Genomic DNA, 10,261 nt, shown 5'->3' with positions numbered 1-10,261 from the left:
AATAAGAATAAAAAGAAAGTTCTCTGCTGTCGAGAGATGGAACATGTATTTTATTTTCATCCAATTTCATATGGCTTAATTTTATATCCTTAAAACTTTATATTTTTTACATTTTTAAAAAGAACTATTTAATTTTATTTATTAGTATTATTATCTTTTTATTTGACTGGAGAGAGAGCGAGAGAAAGGAAAATAAGAAAGCAAGCCACCAGGTCTGGGATTCAAACTGTGGTCATCCATGTGGAAATCTAACACCTTAACCACTACCAGCCCCACATATCTTTAACACTGTAATTCACCAAGAATTTATTTTGTGGACTCTGTAGACACAGGCATACATTGCTCATTTGTAAATAGCTAGTCTGTTATCTATGTACCATGTCTTTCCAATGCCTTTAATAACTAACCTTTCCATTTCCCACTGTTGCTGCCAGCTATTATTGCAATAATGCTGCGTAACAAGCCACTCCAAAACCGAGAGGCATACCGTAAGCACATATTTTGCGCTCATGCATCTGTGGGCAGGCTGAGTTTCAACTGATTTAGGTTGGACTCTGCTGGTCTCAGCTGGCTTCCAAGCTGTCAGTCAGATCTAGGTCAGCTTGTGTGTTTTCCATTTTCTTTTTTTTTTTTGGAGAGATTTTCACTGTAGGGCGCGTGCGCTCGCCAGACAGACAGACAGAGACATAGAGACAGAAAGCGAGAAATCACCCCCCAGGGGGGATGGTCACGCCGCAATCCCTTCTCCTCCATTCTCCTCTTGGGATCTTGGGCACGCACGCACACGCGCCCGGCGTGAGTTTTAAGCCACCGGGTCCGGGACACGAACCGCGGTTGACTACATGGGAGTCCAGTGACATAGCCATTACGCTAACTGCTGGTTCCCTGTGTTTTTCATTTTCTTAAACCTACAACTTCCTAAAGGATGTTCTCATGGCAAAAGGCATGAACACAGTTACCAAGTTCAACCACGGCAGCACATGTAAAGCCTTTGCTCACGTCACGTCTGCTAATATTCCAATGACCAAAGTATGCCACAAGACTAAGTCCACCAGGAACAGTATAGGGAAATATATTTCACCTCCATTGAAATTGTGCACAGTCACAGGGTGGAGGGCGTGTTTATAGGGAGATGAACTGAAAATTGAAATGCAATCCACCACACCCATGGAGACGCCTTTCAGAAAACTAGGTTGTGTTGTGATAAAGGCTGAACAGAGTCTGAAATGGGACCTAAGGTCAAGGGGCATTTTTAAGGCAAAGAAATGGGAAAAGTGGTGGCCAGGAGAGACACTGCTATAAGATATAAGCAAAAAGAACTAATAGCACTTCCTCAAAAATTTTGTTTAAGTAGCAAAACTTGGGATGGAGAGAGTGGGCACAGAAATTATTTTCTCTAAGAAGGGTATTTGCTGAAAGCAAAAGAAATGGGGTTGAGGGCTGAGGTTTGGAACAATAACTGTGAACAATGAGAGGGGACCTCAGCAAAAAGAACTGCCAAACGCTGGTGTTGGGGGCCCAGTGAGGCCTGACCTTAGCGGCCGATTCCCACCACACAGCGGTACGCTGTAGCCCTGGTCACGAGGTGAGAGCAGGAAAGGTGGGTGGCAGGTGGGCATGGGCGGCTCTGGAGGTTAGCAGGCTACAGCTAGAGAGACAAGAGTGTGAAGAGTCCGCGAGTCAGTGAGTAGTTCAAGGGACTGAACCCAGGTCCCGACTAGGAAGGAAGAAGAAGGGACAAGGACTGAAGGGCTGAAGAAAAGGTATGTGTTGAGGGGCTGGAGATAGACATCCATGTGTACTGGGGAAGGGGGTCAGCAGAAAGCACATCGGGGTTTAGGTTTTCAGAGGTAGAGAAGTTCCAGGTGAACTCAGGTGTAGTCATGGGAGCAGGCTGCTGGATTGCATCGAAGGCAGTTCAAGTCCTGAACTTGGTGGCTTGCTTTCTCACTTGTCTACCAAACCATCTGACCAAACTGGAAAATAATAATAAATACAGGTAAATAAATATTTTTTTTTTAATTTTAAGAAGAGTAGAGGGAAGTTTGCATGTGAGGTAGGAAGAGCAATGGCTTTTACCTGAACTAGAGCCCTCCCAGCCCTTTTCATCCTGGAGGGGTGACCATGTATGAGGCCGACAGTGTCCCCTATACAAGCCAGGAGAGCCGGGGAGAGAGAGGGGCACAGAACACAGAGATGATTTTAGACAGACAGGACAGGGTGGGAGCTCTGTGAGAAGGCAGAGGACATGCGGGATTTGTTTCCACCCAAACCAGGATTCCAGAGTGTCTAGCATGATAGCTAGGAGGAGAGGCCACACTGGGACGGTGGGCTTTGGGCGAGGCCGGTACATGAGGAGCATGGGGCCGGGCCATCACTGCCACCACTTCTGCCTTTGGTGAACCTTTCTTTCTTTCTGTTTTCCTTTCCTTCTTCTTCTTTTTTTTTTTTTTTTGAGGTTTTCACCTTAGGGTACATGTGCTCAATATTTTTTTTTTTTTTTTGAGGTTTTCGCCTTAGGGTACATGTGCTCAATAAAGAGAAACAGAGACAGTGAGATGAAAAGTGAGAGATCATCTCATTCTTCTCTCAGAATTTGTGGCATGTACATACACGAGCCTGATATCATTTTCAACCTACCGGGTCTGGGACTCAAACTGTGGTCAGCCACGTGGGAGTCCAAGCACCTTAACCACCACATCACCTGCTGGCCCCTGCCTTTGGTGAGCTTATCCAAAGGGATCTAAGTTTTCCAACAAGATGTCTCTTTTCTCTAACAGTCACACAGCTCCAACCATCTCAGCTCCTTCACGATCATTGTCGCCACCACCACCATCACCATCCTCATCAATACCAATGATTTCCTCAATGCCAAGCAGGCATCAAGCTTCAGCCACGATCCAAAGATAAAGGCCAGCTCTCCTGCCTATGGGAGGCTCCCGGGCCAGTTGGGAAGGCAAGAGTCCCACACCACAGACAGGCACCAAGGCTGGCAGATGGAACAAGGGCGGACACAAGAACGGCCATCCCGGGAACCTGGAAGGGAGTTTGCCCGTGTGAGTTAAGCTCTAACTCCACCACATCGCAGGCCAGACCTGGCCGACTGCTAGTCACCTGATTCAGGTATTGATGGGTCTCTCCTAAGAGAGTCGCAGAGGCAAACCTTGGCCTTGGCAGTGCCCCACCACTGCTCGGGGAGGAGTCGTAACCAGAGACCTACAGCATGGGAATTCCTTGGACATGACTGTCTTGCAGCTTTCTCTGACGTTCTCTGGCAGCTGTCAGGCTCACTCTGACTCCCTGATCACAGCTGCCCACAGAGTGGAGTCTAGCTTCCTTACAACTTTCCTGCAGGGACCGAGCCCACCAGTCAGAGCAAGAGGGTTCCAGTCTTCTGGCGACCACAGTCCCCAGGATGATAGATAAACTGCCATTCCCCAGTCTGGCTTTTTTTTTTTAGAGATTTTTGCCATAGTGTACATGCTCTTGCTGGAGAGTGAGACAGAGACAGTGAAAGGGAAAGTGAGAAATCACCCCCTAGGAGGATGGCCATGCCACAATCCTTTCTCCTCCATTCTCTTCCTAGGATCATGGGCATGCACACGTATGTGCCCAGCATGATTTTAAAGCCACTGGGTCCAGGATTTGAACCACAGTCAGCCATGTGGGAGTCCAGCAACATAACCACTGACCCTCATTCTCCAGTCGTTTCTCTCACTCACTCATTCATTCAGCAAATATGTCACGTACAGCCTGGCTTTATACACACCGCTGACTTCCAAGGGCTTGTGTTCCAGTGGAAGTGACAGACAAGAACCACAAAATAATATGTGAAAAGTGCTCTGAAAGTAGAGGAAATAAGCAGAATAATGAGAGTAATAAAACAGTTATGGGGACTGGCAGATGGTGTGGTGGTTAAGGCACTGGAATCCCACATGGTTGACTGTGGTTCGGGTCCCAGACTTGGTGGCTTGCTTTACATTCCTTCTCTCTCTGTCTCTCTCTGGTCAAATTAAAATACATAAACAGATAAATTAAATGTTTTAAAAAATAGAGTTATGGAGTAGTCTATGAAGTCCTCTCAGAGGGGCAATATTTTTATTTAATTTGATATGTAACCTCTGTATGGTTAAGTGCACAAATCTTTAGTGTACAAAACTTGGTGAATTTTTATATTTGTGTATGCGAGTCTTTCAACCCCTGTCCTACAGACATTTGGGGACAGATGATTCTTTGCCACCGGGGGACTGTCCTATGCATTATAGGATGTAGCAGCATCCCTGGCCTCTACCCACTAGATGCCAGTGATATTCCTTCCCACCCAGAGTGACCATCGGAAATGGCTCTAGAGGGACCAGCAGTTAGCATAGTGGCTATGTCGCTGGACTTCCATGTAGTCAACGTGGTTCAAGTCCCGGACCTGGTAGCTTAAACTCACACTGGGCACGTGTGTGTGCGTGCCCAAGATCCCAAGAGGAGAATGGAGAAGGGATTGCAGCGTGGCCATCCCCCATGGGGAGTGATTTCTTGCTTTTTGTCTCTCTCTGTCTTTCTGGAAGACCCCCATAAAAAAAACCCCCCAAAAAAAAAAAAAAAAAAAAAAAAAAAGAAGCTCTAGATATTTCCACGAGTCCCCTGAGAGGCAGACTCACTGTTGTTGAGAGCCACTGGTGTATGTCAGGTAATCACCACTGAGCTCAAGGCAGGTTATTTCTAGCATGGAGGGGATGCATTTGTGCTGAGACCCAACAGATAAGATGCCATCACCTTCTCAGAGACTGGGGGTGGGGGTGGGCGCGTGTTCCAAGGGGAGGGAACATGAGCAAAGTTCCTGACAGGGAATAACCTTGGCATACTGAGGAACCATGTAGTTGGCCTGTGGTGACATGAAGAATGACATCTGAGGAGGCTGAGGAGACAGGTTAAAGCCCTCTTAAGCAGGGGCCTTGTGGGCTATGGTTGGGAGTTTGACATTTCCAAGAATATTTGTGTGTCTGTAATACGTATCTGGCACCATGGCAAACACTAGACCGTTGACGAGGAATAAATTAAATCTCAGTCCCTATGTGTTATTTTTTTCATTTTTTAAAATTTGCCAGAGGGTACGTGTGCGCATCAGAGAGAAAGGGAGAGAGAGAGAGAGAAAAGGCGCCCTGCTATATAGTCACACTGCTATTCTCTCTCTTCATCTCTCCACTCTGTCAGGATTTGGGGCATGTACACACATGCCCAGTGTGTTTTTCTTTTCTAAATTTTTATTTATTTATTAAACATTTATTTATTTATTTGTCTTGACTTTCAAACCACTCCGCCTGGGACTGAGAACACAGTCAGCCATGTGGTAATCCAGCTCCTTAACTACCACGCCATCTGCTGGTCCCACCCCAGTGTATTTTTCAAGCTGCCAGGGCTGAGACTCCAATGATGCAGTTGGCCATGTGGGAGCTGGCTCCCCCAACCACTAGGCCAAGAGGCCAGCTCCATAATACCTACTTTAAAAAAATTTATTCTTTTTTAATAATTGTTTTAGTTATTTATTCATTTATTTTAATTTACCAGAGAAAGAGCAAAAGAGAGAGAAAAAGTCAGAAAGCAAGCTGCCAGCCCCAGGACTCAAACCATGGTCAGCCATGTGGGAGTCCAGCACCTCAATCACCACGCCACCTGCCAGTCCCATAATACCTACTCTTCTTTTTTTCTTTGAGAGGTTTTTCGCTAGAGGATGTGTGTGCTCGCCAGACAGACAGAGAGAGACATAGAGACAGAAAGCGAGAAATCACCCCCCAGGGGGGATGGTCACACCACAATCCCTTCTCCTCCATTCTCCTCTCGGGATCTTGGGCACGCACGCACACGTGCCCGGCGTTGAGTTTTAAGCCACCGGGTCCAGGACGCGAACTGCGGTCGACTACGTGGGAGTCCAGCAACATAGCCATTATGCTAACTGCTGGTTCCCCCTACTCTTAAGGAAAATAGTAAAATCTTTGATACTTTAGACTCTGAGATAGACATGTGAATGCAAAACTATGGGATGGGCATTGCATTGAAAGACAGAAGTAGGTACAGGATTCAGAGCTGACGCAGAGGGAAACACACTTAAGCCCATGCTGGCAGGGGAAGGATTCAGGAAAAGCTTTCTTGAAGAGATCACACCGCATCTGAGTCTTCAGGGAGCAGAGAATGAATGACACTTAGGGCAGGAGGCACAGTGTGTACAAAGCATGGGAGTGTGAACCAATCTGGTAGGTACAGGCAACTGTGAGTAATTAGGTACTATGGGGCATAAAATTCAGGAAGGGGGTGAATAATGAGGCCATTAGTCAGGCTGAGACCAAAGATGCTGAGAGAGAAGAGGTAAAACTAAAGGAGATTTGTAACAAACATTGGAAGTCTTCCAGAACAGTGCAGCAAAGGGGAGGATGGTTCCCTGTGCCCATAAAGTCTCCTAAAACACCCACTCTCATTCCTTATCCCCAGTCCTCCCTTGACCCTGCATATCCCACAAATACCTCTTGGATTTATTATCTACAGTCCTGTTAGTGCTTGCGTGGTTTGAGAGCTGAGATTCAGACATCTCTGTTCTCTGCAGGCTCATGCCTGAGCCTGCATTTCCTGTTTCAGATTACAGGAACTGTTTTAATTTCTCTGTATAATGCCTGGGCCAGTCTTATGCAGAAAGGTGTGTTTGTCATGATTTTAATCATGCTCCTTTGCATTATAGGCACAGACTTGGAGATGCACACACTTTCCTGCCCTGGAAGGGCCCTCTGCAAATTAGCTTATCAGTCTTCTCACCACACAGGTGGGAAGTTTAATTCAATTCTACCTAATATTTGTTTACCAAGAGTCTCTTATGTGCCAGGCACTGAGAAGCAGCTGGATTGTGGGCAAGGAACCAAGGAGGGAGCAGGCCATAGGCTCTAGCCCTCAAGGCGCATCCACATAAGAGAAACTCATGTCTGCCTGGGTTTTCTGGAGTAAACCTAGACTTACAGCCAGGTGCAGTAACAAGAGACTGTAGTCCCAGCTAAGACGTTGAGGCAGGAAGATCACAAGTTCAAGGCCAGTGAGACCCTAACTCTAAAAAGAAAAAAGTCTGGGCCTGCAGGTGGCATGGGGTGGCTGGATCCCACATATCCAAATGAACAGTTTGAGTCCCAGACCCAGTAGCTTGAAAAACATGCTGGCTGTGTGTGTGCATGCCCAAAATCCTGGGAGAAAAAGGAACTGCAGCGTGGCCATCCCCCCCTGGAGGGGGCGATTTCTCACTTTCCCTGTCTATTTCTCTCTGGTGAGTGTGTGTGCCCTATAAATGTCAAAAACAAAAACAAACAAAAACAACTACATTTGGTGTTGAAATTACAATTTAGGGGGGCCAGTAGGTGGCATGGTGATTAGATGCTAAACTCTCACATGGCTGACCTTGGTTCAAGTCCCAAACCCAGGCAGCTTGCTTTCTCACTTTCTCTCTCTCCCTCTGGAGAATGCCTATAGCAAATTCCACATGGCTGACCACGATTCGAGTCCTGGACCTGGTGGCTTGCTTTCTCATTTTCCCTCTCTCTCTCTGGTCAAATAGCAAAGGGGAGGATGGTTCCCTGTGCCCATAAAGTCTCCTAAAACACCCACTCTCATTCCTTATCCCCAGTCCTCCCTTGACCCTGCATATCCCACAAATACCTCTTGGATTTATTATCTACAGTCCTGTTAGTGCTTGCGTGGTTTGAGAGCTGAGATTCAGACATCTCTGTTCTCTGCAGGCTCATGCCTGAGCCTGCATTTCCTGTTTCAGATTACAGGAACTGTTTTAATTTCTCTGTATAATGCCTGGGCCAGTCTTATGCAGAAAGGTGTGTTTGTCATGATTTTAATCATGCTCCTTTGCATTATAGGCACAGACTTGGAGATGCACACACTTTCCTGCCCTGGAAGGGCCCTCTGCAAATTAGCTTATCAGTCTTCTCACCACACAGGTGGGAAGTTTAATTCAATTCTACCTAATATTTGTTTACCAAGAGTCTCTTATGTGCCAGGCACTGAGAAGCAGCTGGATTGTGGGCAAGGAACCAAGGAGGGAGCAGGCCATAGGCTCTAGCCCTCAAGGCGCATCCACATAAGAGAAACTCATGTCTGCCTGGGTTTTCTGGAGTAAACCTAGACTTACAGCCAGGTGCAGTAACAAGAGACTGTAGTCCCAGCTAAGACGTTGAGGCAGGAAGATCACAAGTTCAAGGCCAGTGAGACCCTAACTCTAAAAAGAAAAAAGTCTGGGCCTGCAGGTGGCATGGGGTGGCTGGATCCCACATATCCAAATGAACAGTTTGAGTCCCAGACCCAGTAGCTTGAAAAACATGCTGGCTGTGTGTGTGCATGCCCAAAATCCTGGGAGAAAAAGGAACTGCAGCGTGGCCATCCCCCCCTGGAGGGGGCGATTTCTCACTTTCCCTGTCTATTTCTCTCTGGTGAGTGTGTGTGCCCTATAAATGTCAAAAACAAAAACAAACAAAAACAACTACATTTGGTGTTGAAATTACAATTTAGGGGGGCCAGTAGGTGGCATGGTGATTAGATGCTAAACTCTCACATGGCTGACCTTGGTTCAAGTCCCAAACCCAGGCAGCTTGCTTTCTCACTTTCTCTCTCTCCCTCTGGAGAATGCCTATAGCAAATTCCACATGGCTGACCACGATTCGAGTCCTGGACCTGGTGGCTTGCTTTCTCATTTTCCCTCTCTCTCTCTGGTCAAATTAAAATAAATGAATAAATAAATAAAATGATTTTTTTTTCCAAGAAGTTACAATTTGGGTTGGGGATAATTTCACCAATCCCTTGACTTGTTGGTAGAGAGGGGAGAGGGGCGTGAAGCCTGCAATGCATTGTCCTTAGTGATCCTACACACTTACACACTGTCCACGCTCAGCCTTTAGGAGCTCAGAGCAGAGAGAAAATTGCGATTTGGGTCAGGTTATTAGCAGCTCTCACGCCAGAGCCTGGGAAGCCGGGAAGTAAGCCAGGGTACTGCCTATTTCCTCACCTGCCTCCATCCTGGCCATCTCCCTGAGGAGCCACGGTGAGCTGGCTGCTTGCAGCGTTTCCTTCTCTTCCTGTGCAGGGCCCGAACGGGGACTGGGGCCAGGCACAGCCCCGCCCCCGTTCCTCGTGCCTGAATTTGTAGATTTCGCAAGGCCGGTTTTCTCATCTACCGACCTTCACAGCTTCTGGAGTCCATCAGGAAGGCAGGGTAAGAGGGTTAACGAGCCACTGATGTGTAAATTGTACTGGGGAGCCGGGAGCCTCGGTCCTACACCTGGCTCTGACGCCCCTTGCTGCATAACCTTGGTCCCGTTCTTACTCCCACACAGCCTCTTATCCTTCAGGGCATGGCTTACATGTCATGGGCTCAGAGAGGCCCTCCCGCATCTAAGCCGGCCCTCTGTGCTCCATGGCCTCACCTCCCTCTGCTCGCTTCCTCTGCGGCACCGCCACTGGTCGTCCTTGCACATGGTGTACTAACAGATAGAATTAGGTTGGTTTGCTAATTTGCTGTGTCTCCCCACTAGGTTCTAGATTGCAAGTTCCAGGAATGCAGAGGCTGTGTGTCTTTGACCCAGCATACTCAGAACCTGGCACAGTGCCTGACATATAGAAGGCGCTAGAAAAGTAACTTAATTAATGAATGAATGGCAGCTGACCCAGATGATCTCGCAGGTTCTTTCCAGTTGCCAAAATTTGATTCTAAGGCTTTCTGCCAAGAGAACCGCTCCGGGGCCTACCCCAGGGTTCTCTGGAAGGTGAAAGGGGAGAGGCGGGCTGCAAGTTTCTGTCCCCTCCCCTCACTCAAAACGACTGCGGACCCGGATTCGCGCAGGTCCGAGGCCCGCTCTGGCCCCACCCCCGGCTTCTCGCAGGTTCTTTCCAGTTGCCAAAATTTGATTCTAAGGCTTTCTGCCAAGAGAACCGCTCCGGGGCCTACCCCAGGGTTCTCTGGAAGGTGAAAGGGGAGAGGCGGGCTGCAAGTTTCTGTCCCCTCCCCTCACTCAAAACGACTGCGGACCCGGATTCGCGCAGGTCCGAGGCCCGCTCTGGCCCCACCCCCGGCTTGCAGGCCAGGAGGCGGGGCCAGGCCGCCTCCTGCACCGTGGCGCTCGCCGTGCGGACCCAGCCAAGGGTGGCGAGGGGCGGCTCCGAACGGGAGTCAATGGGCGGGGCGGGGTCAGAGCGCCTGAACGCCCCGGGGCTGGAGGGCGCTGGGAGCAGCGTC

At 48.3% G+C, this 10,261-nt stretch overlaps 1 protein-coding gene across 4 annotated transcripts in view; it reads left to right on the top strand.

The window, feature by feature from the left end:
* The window catches only part of PNKD (PNKD metallo-beta-lactamase domain containing), a 103,656-nt gene that overhangs the window by 67,745 nt on the left and 25,650 nt on the right, over positions 1-10,261 (top strand). The gene's annotated exons all lie outside the window — the stretch shown is intronic.

The sequence above is a fragment of the Tupaia chinensis genome, unplaced genomic scaffold (assembly GCF_000334495.1).
Source record: "Tupaia chinensis unplaced genomic scaffold, TupChi_1.0 Scaffold000542_1, whole genome shotgun sequence".
NCBI classification, from domain to species: Eukaryota; Metazoa; Chordata; class Mammalia; order Scandentia; family Tupaiidae; genus Tupaia; species Tupaia belangeri.
Note: the sequence above shows the minus strand (reverse complement) of the source record. Positions and strands in the feature narration are given on the sequence as shown.